At 42.4% G+C, this 13,648-nt stretch overlaps 1 protein-coding gene across 1 annotated transcript in view; it reads left to right on the forward strand.

Annotated features, from left to right (window-relative positions):
- The window catches only part of LOC145342093 (gamma-aminobutyric acid receptor subunit alpha-3-like), a 265,641-nt gene that overhangs the window by 43,794 nt on the left and 208,199 nt on the right, over nucleotides 1-13,648 (forward strand). The gene's annotated exons all lie outside the window — the stretch shown is intronic.

A 13,648-nucleotide genomic window follows, 5' to 3' on the forward strand; every position in this document is an offset into this window, starting at 1 on the left:
AGATTTGAGAGCTGACATTGGAGTGGCGTGTTGGGGGAGTGCTGCACTGTTAGTGCTGCCATCTGTCAGATGAGATATTAAACTAAATTTCCATCTGGTCTCTCAGATGGTCATAAAAGATTCCATGTCATATGGGATCAAAATTGTAAAAATTTCAGAATTGTAACAAAAAATTGCAAATGTCACTACATTGTTTCAGAGTGTTATAAGAAAGAAACTTATGTTTCTTTACAGGGTTGATAGTCTAATGTCAATTGCAAGGTGGTTACTGGAATCTGCTATTAGGACCAAAATGTCTAAATACCTCAGCAACTATTGGATAATCCAAGAACCCATACAGATTTGTAAATTTTCAAACTCGTCTAACTGGCATAGTTTAATTTTTGTGAGTCATATTGGAATGTCCATTGATGTTACTCCCAGAAGTCATTCACACAACAGGATATGGGCAAAACTGAGAGTCTATGGAATTCAGGACAATCTGTTGAGATGGATAGGAAACTGGTTAAGAGGTAGGAAACAGACTATAAAAATTATGGCCCAAATTGACTATATGTTACAGTAGTGTCCTTTTGGCACCTGAAGGTTTATTATACTTAGAACTTACTAGAGAATAATAGTTCTAAATTTGCAAATGGGAGAAAGTTAGGTGGCACTGTAAGCAATGTAGATGAGGATGTATAAACTGTGGTCAAACCCATTCTGCAATGTTATGTTCAGGTGTGGATTCCAAACAGGATAGATGTATTTTGAGTGGAGATTCACAAGAATGAGATCAGAGTCAAAAGGATTCAATTATGAGGACAAATTGCCATATCTTTTCTGGAATATAGGACATTAATGGGGTGATATAATTGAGGTGTTTAGGATGATTAAAGATTTTGATTTGGTAGATGTTCCTTTGCATTGGAGAATCAATCCAGTATTTAAGAAATTGAGGGAGGAACACAGAGATTAAAGACCAGTCCATTTATTGTGAGTTGTGGGGAAGTTACTGCAATCTATCATCAAGATATGGGCTGGATTATCAGTTGTTAATGGGGGGTGGAAATGGGTGTGGGTACAGTTTGAAAGTTGCATTTCCAGAGGGTGACTTTGGATGGATCTTCACAACTCTAAGATAATTTATAATTTTCAGAAAATGTAAATGGGCGGGGAGGAGGTTAAACAGACACAAATTAATGCCTCCTTCAGGAATAGAGTGGTATATCCACATTTGGAGCAAATGTGAAGATAGAGGGCATGGTATGTTGGTTAGAAAATTTTTGTGAAAAATCTCTCCTAAAGACTAAGGGCACTGTGACAACTGGAATTGCCAGTTTTTGTTGGGTAAGAGCAACAGGGAAATGGAACAAAGAAAAGACGTGATGGGCTGAAGGCCCTGTTGCTGTACTGTAAAACTCTATGACTAACATAAATGGAGTTCAGGTCTCAGAGGTCACAAACTAATTGAATAGTGGAACAGGCTGAAAGGGATGTTTGGCCTCCTCCTGTTACAATGTAATTCAGAGAGAACTGAAAACCCTCTGGAGAAAGATTGCATTTCATATTCTTTGAAGTGACTGTGCGACTGGATTAAATGAGAACTAATGCTTTCCTTTTGAACAAACAGTTTGGAGGTGTGACAGGCCATTTTGCTGCAGTCAAAGCAGATGGACAGCTTTGTACAGATATTACCAGTTTTAACAAGTATGTTTAAATGAAAGTAATGGCACCATTCATTTACTGAGTGACATTTGCAATCGCTATATTGCAACACAAAAGGTCATTACAATAAATCAGTCCTTGTTCAAAAATTAATATCCATTATCCACCTTCCCCTGCTCAACTTCCAATGTGCCCAGACTCTGGCTGGAATTTTCCACTTATAATAACTTCAAAGGTGACTTGTTGTAATGTAAAGTTATAAAGAGTTTATTACCAATGATGAATAGATATATACAAACAAGAGTCTGACAGAACTGAATACACATCAAATCTCTTGTCCTCTCTGGCTCAAACTGAGTATCCTCCCCTACACAGGTCACATGCCCTTGCACTTGATTGTCTTGGCTTCCTGCGCTGCCGCTCTATAGTGGCCAGCGCGATTACGTGGACCTCAGGGATTGCTCCCTTAAAGGAGGAACATTACCACATTCCTTCCCCCATAACTCCTGAGTTCACATATGAATGAAACAAAAGGAACATCATTATACGTAGGCATGCATAAGTCAACAAGATATCAAGAATACCCTAGGAAAAACTCATTGCGTTAGTCACTGAGTGATTGAATCCAGTAATGAACATATTAATGGTCAATTGTTTCAACTATGCAGGTTGTGGTTTTACTTGGACAGTGTATTATGTGGACCAGCTTAACTGATACTTGGGGATCTCTTGATGAGACATGGCAGCGGTATGAAACAAACACCTGCTTCAGGTTGGGAGATGACATTCTTCAAATGGGTGGTCCACCCTTGTAAGATCACAGGAATCAGACTCCTCATTGGTACTGATGTGGTTTCTAGAGGGATATGCTGCCATTGTTAAATTGATCTGCAATGATGATGCTAGATATGAAGAATGATCAAGCTATTGTGTTTAGAAAATATGTAAATTTGTATTTTACTCACTCTGGCCTCACTCTTTACTACTCACTCTTTGTTTCTTACTCACTCTACTACTAAGGAAGGCAGAGATTTTTCATCAAAAAACTCACAAAGTTGTTAACCACTGAGAATAAGAATTTATAGGACAAAAAGAAGATAATTTGCAAATTACACAGTTTGTACATCCAAAATCACAGAAACTGAGGGCTCTACTTCAAGATCAGGGAAGGGTAAGTAAACAGTTTGGGTCATGTTGAGACCAAAATGGAGGAGGTATTATGTTCTTGTAAAATATTAAGGTAGACAAGTCCCCAGGGTCTGAAGGGATATATCCCAGAGTACTGAGAGAGGCAAGGGAGGAAATTGCTGGGGCCTTGGGAGAAACATTCATATCCTCACCGGTGACAGGGGAGGTCCCAGAAGATTGGAGAATAGCCAGTGTTGTTCCTTTGTTTAAGAAGGGTAGCAAAGATAATCTAGGTAATTTAGGATACTTCAAGACAGGATTTACCCTCACTTGGAAATAAATGGAGGTATTATTAGCGAGAGGCAACATGGTTTTGTGAAGAGGAGGTCGTGTCTCACTAACTTGATCGAGTTTTTCAAGGAAGTGACGAAGATGATTGATGAGGGTAGAGCAGTAGATGTTGTCTACGTGGACTTCAGTAAGGCCTTTGACAATATCCCTCATGGCAGACTTGTGCAGCAGGTGAAATCGCAGCCGATCAGAGATGAGCTGGCAAGATAGATACGAAACTGGCTCAGCCGTAGAAGATAGAGGGTAGCAGTGGAAGGGTGCATTTCTGAATGGAGCACTGTGACAAGTGGTGTCCCTCACGGATCAGTGCTTGGACCTTTGCTGTTTGTAATATATATAAATGATTTGGAAGAAAATGTAACTGGTTTGATTCGTAAGTTTGAATTGTAGATACTGATGAGGACCATCAGAGGATACAACAGGATATAGATTGGTTGGAGACTTGGGCGGAGAGATGGCAGATGGAATTTAATCTGAACAAATGTGAGGTAATGCATTTTGGAAAGTCTAATATATATAGGAAATATATAGTAAATGGCAAAACCCTTAAGAATATTGATAGGTAGAGGGATCTGGATGTACAGGTATACAAGTCACTGGAAGTAGCAACACAGGTGGAGAAGGTAATCAAGAAGGCATACAGCATACTTGCCTTATCAGCCGTGGCATTGAAAATTGGCAAGTCATGTTGCAGATTTATAGCACCTTAATTAGGCTGCACTTGGAATATAGTGTTCAATTCTGATCATCATAGTACCAGAAAGATGTGGAGGCTTTGGAGAGGGTACAGAAAATATGTCACTTCGCGTGGAAGGCATTAGTGATGAGGAGAGTTGGAGAAACTTGGTTTGTTCTCACTGGAGCAATGGAGGTTGAAGGGCAACCTGATAGAAGTCTCCAAGATCATGAGGAGTGTGGACAGAATGGATAGTCTGAAGCATTTTCCTAGGCTGGAAGAGTCAATTACTCAGGAGCATAGGTTTAAGTTATGAGGGGCAAGGTTTAAAGGAGATGTACAAGGCACAGAAGGTGGTGGATGCCTGGAACTTGATGTGGGGGGAGGTAATGGAAGCAGATAAGATAGTGATTTCTAAGGGGCATCTTGATAAATACATGAATAGGATGGGAATGGAGGGATATGGTCCCTGGAAGGGCAGTGGGTTTTAGTTCAGACAGGCAGCATGGTCGGTGCAGACTTGAAGAGGTGAAGGGCCTCTTGCTATTCTGTAATTTTCTTTGTTCTTTGTTATAAGATGCTGGAGTTTTGGATATGAGATATGATGACCTTATTGAACAAATCACTGCTCAACATGAAATCTCCCTTAAATATTGCTAGACACCACCTCTCCCTATAGTGAGCTTGTCACTAGCTAGATGGTTTAATGATGCAGTAGTAGTGGACTTGAAAGTTTGGGACAATAACAAGGATATCCTACACTTCATGGATATGGTTACTAAATTTAGCCTAACCACTGTGATAAAGTTAAAAAGATCATTGTTGATAAGATCATGGAAAAATGGGTAGGAGCAGGCTTAGGAACACTAACAAAACTCCTGCCAGATTATGATGGGAATTTGCAAATAAGGGCTTTCAAAATATGTGCGAAAATCTAAACACTGTAGTAATGCACACTTCAGCTCAGAGCCTGTTTATTAGAGGGCTTTGTGAAAGAAACCATGTGGTAATAAACAACATGTTACATAAAGTATTGGCTGTTCAACCAGGTTGTAAATTGCAAACAGCATTGGCATGGTGGTGTACATAAATAACTCTTTGCAAATGGTTGGGGGGTATAGTCCGTACCAGTTGGAGTGTCGAAGAAATCCAAAGCTGCCTTCCATGCGATCCACTGCCCCTTCTACTTGGAAAGGGACTAGCATTAGCACTACTTTTTTTTAGCTCATCTGAATGCCTTGCATGCAGACAGAAAAGCCTTCATTAAAGCAGAGGTTTTGGAGATAATTTGGTGATCCCTATGGCACTGCATAAGGCTGTCGCAAATACCACTTTAACAAGGACATATGGTATATTATGAAAGGGAAGGCCATAAAGAGTGGAAAAGACCTGGCAAGCTAAGAAAGAATAATGGGTAAGTGGTAATTGTACAACACAGCAATCAAATTGTTTAGGTACATTCTTCATGGTTGATTGGTATACATGGTGGGAGAGCAGGAAAAGCCTCTGGTAAATATAAAAATTGGCTGAATGAAGACCAAGAGACAAGATTTCTGGATTGGCGAAACGATATAAAGATGTTGAAACCCAAAAAGCATAGTATCCATTCTGACACTGAACCAGAAGGTGGTCGTGACCACCAGAAAAGGGTCACCAACTTGTAGATGAAGTCCACTCATACCGGAAAAAAATTATATAGAAAGGGACAGGACTGAATGTAGCAGCCATAGTTTATTGAGAATGAAACCTAGAGAGCAAACTAGAATTCTCAATAGAAGTTGAAGCCCTCATAATGGAGAGAATTTAGTAGCTGCTAATAAACTGGAAAATAGGCCAATAAAGGAAACCAAACAGAAAGAGTTAGAAAGTTGGAAGGAACTTACTGAAGTACCTGATAGGGGGCAACCAGCTTTATCTCAAGGGTGGATTGATACAGTGTGATGATACTTTGCCTTTAAGAAATACATTTATATCATACTTCCTGTGAGGGGTATGTTTAAAATTCGGCTCTTCTACATGGTGCTAATGGAATTCAATGAGACTGCATGTGAATATTAACTATCCTCAGCATGTTTTTTTCCTGCCATGCTGTCATGAAGGTGACCCTGGCATCAAAATCAGATATTACATGAATGGGAGCTGCTCAATGTGAGACAACTCCAAACAGAATCTAAGGTCTCCAAGGATATACTGTGCAAGTTTGTGTTTACCAGTGACTGTGCAATAACTTGCGGTTCAGAGCTAGACACACAAATTAGCAGACTTGTTCTCCAGTGCATGCGACAATTTAGGCCTTGTGATCAGCATGAAGAAACCTGTAGTAACGTACCAGCCTGCTCCAGGAATGCCTATCTCAAGCCAAGGTTTCAGTCCATGACCAGAAACTGTCAGCAGTCAATACATTCACTTATCACAGCAGCACATGCTCCTGAGTTGTCTATATCAATGATGACAGACATGCAAGAATTTCCAAAGCAAGTATAGCTTTTGAAAAACTTTGAACATCAGTATGGGATTGAAGAGGAAGTTAATATGCACAGATTAAAAGTCGACAATAGTCCTGCCCAATCTGTCCTATGCATGTGTGACTTGGACTGTGTCCAAGGAATAACCAATTTCACTTGAGCTGCCTTTGAAGTGCAAAGATGTGCAAGTTAGGTGGATTGGCCTTGCTAAATTGCCCCTTAGTGTCCCAAGGTGTGTAGGTTAGGTGGATTAGCTATGGTAAATGTGTGGGATTACAGGGATAGGGTGAGAGGGGAGACCTGGGTAAGATACTTAGACAGCCAGTACAGACTCAATGGGCCAAATGGCTTCTTCTGCACTGTAGGGATTCTATGATTTTATGACGTTTTCTGAAGATGCGAGGGCAAAACGTCAAATATAGAGAAGCTCACCTGAACTGACATTGTCAAACATCCACGCCATGTTAAGACAGTCACATCTGAATTGAGCTAGTCATGTAGCCAGAATACCTGATACTCACTTACCAAACTGAATCTTCTATGGAGACCTTGGCCTGATTTTTTCAAATGACAGGATTTCCCCCTTCCCATCATCCAAAGAGTTGGCTAGGCCCACATTACCAGCCACTCCAAGTGCAGCCATTTCAAGTTTGAATGAGTGGAACGTGGCTGCAGACAGGACTTCCGCTCCTTGCTCAGGAAGGACTGCAGTGGACTGAAGAACACTGTGTCTGAATTTAAGTCCTGGAACCCGATGACAAGGTAAGATTAAGAGGTCCCAGAACAAGGAGGGTAGGGAAGGCCTGGGAGGAGTGTAAGGGGGATGATCAGGGGAAAGGCTGCAGTGAGATGACAGTCCAGTGGCCAACAGTCAGAAGAAGGCTTCTGATGGTTGGATGGAACCCTACCCACCCTATCCTGCTCAAAATCTAGGCCTGTTCTTTTTCAGACTTCCCCCATAACAGCGAAATTCTCCTGATCTCCTCTTCTGTAAATAGGAGAATGGGATTTCTGTGTATTTCAGGCACTCTGATGGTAACATGCATTTGAGTTTGTGGAACCTTCCTTTTAAGATTTTCCAGATTTTGTTGATCCATACTCACCTTATGCTCATCTAACTACCGCTCCACCCCCCACCCCCCACAACCTCCCTCCTCCCTACAACCAGTGAAAGTGAGAGGGCATGGGATCCAAGGGGCTGTTGCCTTGTGGATCCAGAACTGGCTTGCCCACAGAAGGCAAAGAGTGGTTATAGATGGGTCTTTTTCTGCATGGAGGTCAGTCACCAGTGGAGTGCCCCAGGGATCTGTTCTAGGACGCTTGCTGTTTGTCATTTTCATAAATGACCTGGATGAGGAAGTGGAGGGATGGGTTGGTAAGTTTGCTGACGACATGAAGGTTGGTGGTGTCGTGGAAAGTCTGGAGGGATGTCAGAAGTTGCAGCGTGACATAGATAGGATGCGAAACTGGGCGGAAAAGTGGCAGATGGACTTCAACCCAGATAAATGTGTAGTGGTCCATTTTGGCGGTTCAAATGGGATGGAGTATTATATCAAGGGTAAGACTATTAGCAGTGTAGAGGATCAGAAGGACCTTGGGGTCCGAGTCCATAGGACTCTTAAATTGGCCTCGCAGATAGAGGATGTGGTTAAGAAGGCGTATGGTGTGCTAGCCTTCATTAATCGAGGAATTGAGTTTAGGAGTCGGGAGGTAATGCTGCAGCTTTATAAGACCCTCGTCAGACCCCACTTGGAGTACTGTGCTCAGTTCTGGTCGCCTCATTACTGGAGGGATGTGGAAGCTATTGAAAGGGTACAGAGGAGATTTACAAGGATGTTGCCTGGATTGGGTGGCACGCCTTATGAGGATAGGTTGAGGGAGCTCAGTCTTTTCTCCTTGGATGAGAGGTGACCTAATAGAGGTGTACAAAATGTTGAGAGTATAGATCAGGTGGATTCTCAGGGCTTTTTCCCAGGGTTGCTCCGAGAGGACACAGGTTTAAGATGCTGGGGAGTAGGTGCAGAGGAGATGTCAGGGGTAAGTTTTTCACTCAGAGGGTGGTGGGCGAATGGAATCAGCTGCCGTCGGTGGTGGTGGAGGCAAATTTGATAGGGTCTTTTAAGAGACTTCTGGATGAGTACATGGGACTTAATAGGATTGAGGGTTATAGGTAAGACTAGCAGATAGGGATATGATCGGCACAACTTGTGGGCTGAAGGGTCTGTTTGTGCTGTAGTTTTTCTATGTTCTATGTTCTGTTCTAACCACCCCTCGCCACTACCTAGACATTCTGAGAGCAGAGTGTAGGAGAATAGTGAGAAGAGAATTTACGTTAAAATACAGTTACAACGAGGGACAAGGTTCTTTAGCCTAACCAATCCTTATTGGCATTTACTGCCTACATGAACAAATTGTCTTAATCACATTTATCTGCCTTGTGAATATATATCCCTTCATCCATTTCTCCTTCAACCTGAATGTCACATGTCAGGATGAAAGAAGAACCATGGAATCACAGGCTTATTTGCAGGTGTCACATCATTTAATCTGCCATGTTGTCTAACTTCCCACCATGTGCTGTGACCTTCATCAGAATGCAACATGACATACAGTTCAACCCAAGTATCCAGACACATTTGACTATCATTATGACACCGGGGATGATTTAAAAACAAACAGTTTGCAAGGCCATCCTGTACATGGGACAGTCACATGGTCTACACAAAACCTCTCTATTTCAAATTCATGAAGCATTATTCAACACGAGCTGACACTCAGCACAGTAAAGACACTTGCTCAATCCTTGTCTTTATTTTCATTGATGAGTTTGGTGCCACGTTGATTTAATGTCACATCAAAGTCTTTCACTTCAGTTTTGGAGCTGGCTGTGATAATTGTAGGTTGTATTATGGGGTTTCTGATAATAGGCCTGTGTATCAGAACTGCAATCCTCCCAGCATGCCAGTATCCAGTTCATGCCTCACTGTTCTATCTGATTGGCTCCTAATTATTGTATTTATTTCCATTATATTATTAAACAGACAAAGTCAGTATTGGAGTCAACAGTAGAAAGTGACAGAAAGTGAAATTCTCCATTTGGCTTTGCTGCAATTGTCTTGTGCAGTTTCCCAGATGTGGGCAAATAATATGAGGACAGTGGGTCTCACATTAAAATATTATCCCGTTAAAACCGATAAGTGATGTGGCTCAAAATATAAAGGAGTTTATTACCAACAATGAATAGTGGTTTACAACAAGGGTCTGTCTGACAGAACTAAATATGCGACTATTCTCCAATCCAGCCTGGCTCCAACTGTGGATCCTCCCCAACCCAGGAATATGGGGCCTATCACCAATATGTTTAACTTCCCACCTCAACACTGCATTGCATCCGGCCAGATCACATGGCCGTTAGAGATTGTCTCCTTAAAGGGACCATACTACCAGGATTAACGTGGAACTGAGTACGCACATGACCCAGAGCCAGCGGTCATTGTGATGTTGAGCAATGATATATAAAGACCTAAACATGAAGAAAACTTCTTGTCTGTATCCTTTGCTCTATATATGCATATAGTTACAAGTAGTTAAGGGAGACCTGCTGTTAATCTATTAAAGAACACAGCAACTTCTTTACAGAGCACAGTTCTGTGACCAACACCCTCCCAAAAAAACCAACCTGGATTTGACTTCAAACATCTTCCTGATAACCCCCTACATTTTTTTGTGTTACAATTCCTACAGTGCAGAAGGAGGCCAGGGAGAATGTGCAAACTCCACATAGACAGTGACCTGAGGCCAGATTCGAACCCGGGTCCGTGGTGCTGTGAGATAGCAGTGCTAAACATTGTGCTACCATGCCTTCTTTCCCCTCTGTTACATACAGAAGATGGTGCTTTAGCGTTCGTAGACTGTCTCCCCTTCCCAACCTATCTGAAGTGAGGCTCAAATCCATTACTTTCCGATAGATTTGCAAACGTCACTCAATCATGATGAGACATGTTGGGCTCGTTGGGCCGAAGGGCCTGTTTCCTGGGCTGTTTTTGTTCTTTGTTCTTTGTTCTTTATGAAACTATACACACAAATGGCCTCTGGGAACTGTGACCAAGCTGACTCAATCAGACGTTAACTGAAGTCAAATGCCAGCAAAGCCAACATCTGGATCAATAAACGAACATCTATAAACTAGAAGTTTGAAGAGGCTAAAATAGAGCATAGCTAGAAAGAGTAGCTATGAATACTGAACTCAAGAGAAGATACAAAACAGAAGGGAAAACAAAGAGATCAAACCAATTTAAGAACGGTGTAGAATACTGTTCTGTGATGGATGCTTTGCCACACTAAGGGGATTATATAAATGCGAGTTGTTGTTCATTCAGGCTCACAATAAATCTCTCCCTGGTAATTGAGTACATTTATTATTGTATTTAGAGTTTATTCATTGTTAGTTTTAAGTGATAAATCATTCAATGATGTCTCAGTAGAAATATTATTTCAATATTAGTGTTTGCTTCCATGTCACAGCACATGAACTGAGGCTAAAAGTGATCAGATGAGGAAGTCTAGGTATCTGTGAAGCAAGAAGGAGTTGAGGGTTCATGTACGTCTTCATTAACTGAGCTATTACAAGGTTACAGACATGTGTCCTTATACAGGCTCATAGGGAGGTACACTGTAGCTTTAGCTCCCATTTGTCAGTCTCCAGGGGGATGTTTGTGCTCTAAATTCTCTTATAAATGCTAATGTTCTGTGACTTGCTGAGTGTTTCATGATAACAGTGATCTTATTCTATCTACAAAGATAGTTAAATTCCCCCAGCTCCTCACGGCAATAAAATAGTGTAAATATCATTTGGATCCAGTTTGAATTTCAGCTCATCCCCCTCCACCTCAGCTTTCTTCTCAAACTCAGAGACCTGACCCTCCCTGGATTGGTTAAGCATCATGATGTGGAGATGCCGGTGTTGGACTGGGGTAAACACAGTAAGAAGTCTCACCGCACCAGGTTAAAGTCCAACAGTTTATTTGGTAGCAAACGCCACTAACTTTCGGGGCTTTCCCCTTTGCCAGGTAAGGGGGAGGTCTGATCACAAACTGAGCATATAAAGGCACACACTCAGTTTACAAAATACTGATTAGAATGCGAGCCTTTACAGCTATTCAAGTCTTAAAGGTGCAGACAATGTGAGTGGAGATAGCATTAAGCATAGGTTAAAGAGATATTTATTAGAAACATAGAACATTACAGCACAGTACAGGCCCTCTGGCTCTCAATGTTGTGCCGAGCTATGTCCAATCCCAAGATCAGGCTATCCCTCCCTATAATTCTGGAGTGCTCCATGTGGCCATCCAATAACCGCTTGAAAGTTCCTAAAGTGTCTGACTCCACTATCATTGCAGGCAGTCTATTCCACACCCCAACCACTCTCTGAGTGAAGAATCTACCTCGGACATCCCGCCTATATCTCCCACCATGAACCTTATAGTTATGCCCCCTAGTAACAGTTACATCCACCTGAGGAAATAGTCTCTGTACGTCCACTCTATCAATCCCTCTCATCATCTTATAAACCTCTATTAAGTCACCTCTCATCCTCCTCCACTCCAAAGAGAAAAGCCCCAGCTCCCTCAGCCTTTCCTCATAAGACCTACCCTCCAAACCAGGCAGCATCCTGGTAAATCTCCTCTGCACTCTCTCCAATGCTTCCACATCCTTCTTATAATGAGGTGACCAGAACTGAACACAATATTTCAAATGTGGTCTTACCAATGTCCGATATAGTTGCAGCATAACACCACAACTCTTAAACTCAAATCCCCTGTTAATAAACGCTAACACACTCGAAGCCATCTTCATGGCTCTATCCAATTGAGAGGCAACCTTCAGAGATCTGTGGATATGAATCCCAAGATCTCTCTGCTCCTCCGCATTCCTTAGAACCCTGCCGTTGACCCTGTAATCTGCATTCAAGTTTGTCCTACCAAAATGAATCACCTTACACTTATCAGGGTTAAACTCCATCTGCCACTTTTCAGCCTAGCTCTGCACCCTATCAATGTCTCTTTGCAGCCTGCAAGAGCCCGCCACCTCATCCACTACTCCACCAATCTTGGTGTCGTCAGCAAATTTACTAACCCAGCCTTCAGCCCCTTCTTCCAAGTCATTGATAAAAATCACAAATAGCAGAGGACCCAGCACTGACCCCTGTGGTACACCACTGGTAACTGGCCTCCAGTCTGAAAATTTTCCATCCACCACCACCCTCTGTCTTCGATGATACAGCCAGTTACTTATCCAATCGGCTAAATTTCCTTCTATCCCACACCTCCTTATCTTCTTCATGAGCCTACCATGGGGAACCTTATCAAACACCTTACTAAAATCCATGTACATGACATCAACTGCTTTACCTTTGTCCACGCACTTAGTTACCTCCTCAAAGAATTCAATCAAATTTGTGAGGCAGGACTTACCCCTCAGGAAACCATGCTGACTTTCCCGGATTAAACTGCATCTTTCCAAATGGTCATAAATCCTATCTCTCAGGACCCTTTCCATTAACTTACCGACCACTGAAGTAAGACTAACTGGCCTATAATTACCAGGGTCATTCCTATTTCCTTTCTTGAAAAGAGGGACAACATTTGCCACTCTCCAGTCCTCTGGCACTATCCCTGTGGACAGGGATATATCTTGTGTATTGTCTCCAGACAGGACAATAAGTGAGATGTTGCAAGTCCAGGCAAGTCATGGGGGTTACAGATAGTGTGACATGAACCCAAGATCCCGGTTGAGGCCATCCTCATGTGTGCGGAACTTGGCTATCAGTTTCTGCTCAGTGACTCTGTGCTGTCATATGTTGTGAAGGCTGCCTTGGAGAACGTTTACCTGAAGATCAGAGGCCGAGTGCCTGTGACCGCTGAAGTGTTCGCCAACGAGAAGAGAACAGTCTTGCCTGGTGATTGTTGAGTGGTGTTCATTCATCTGTTGTCATAGCATCCGCATGGCCTCCCCAGTGTACCATGCCTCGGGACATCCATTCCTGCGGCGTATCAGGTAGACAACATTGGCCGAGTTGCAAGAGTATGTACCGTGTACCTGGTGGATGGTGTTCTCACTTGAGATGATGGCATCCATGTCGATGATCCTTGCAAAGGTTGCTGTGGCAGGGTTGTGTGGTGTCGTGGTCATTGTTCTCCTGAAGGCTGGATAGAGGTTGTGCGATTGTTTGAAGGCAAGAAGTGGAGGTGTGGGAATGGCCTTGGTGAGATGTTTGTCTTCATCAATGACATGTTGAAGACGCCGGAGAAGATGTTGTAGCTTCTCCGCTCCGGGGAAATACTGAACAGCGAAGGGTACTCTGTCCACTGTGTCCCGTGTT

The sequence above is a fragment of the Carcharhinus amblyrhynchos genome, chromosome 4 (genome assembly GCF_965287045.1).
Source record: "Carcharhinus amblyrhynchos chromosome 4, sCarAmb.v2.hapA, whole genome shotgun sequence".
Lineage (NCBI taxonomy): Eukaryota > Metazoa > Chordata > Chondrichthyes > Carcharhiniformes > Carcharhinidae > Carcharhinus > Carcharhinus amblyrhynchos.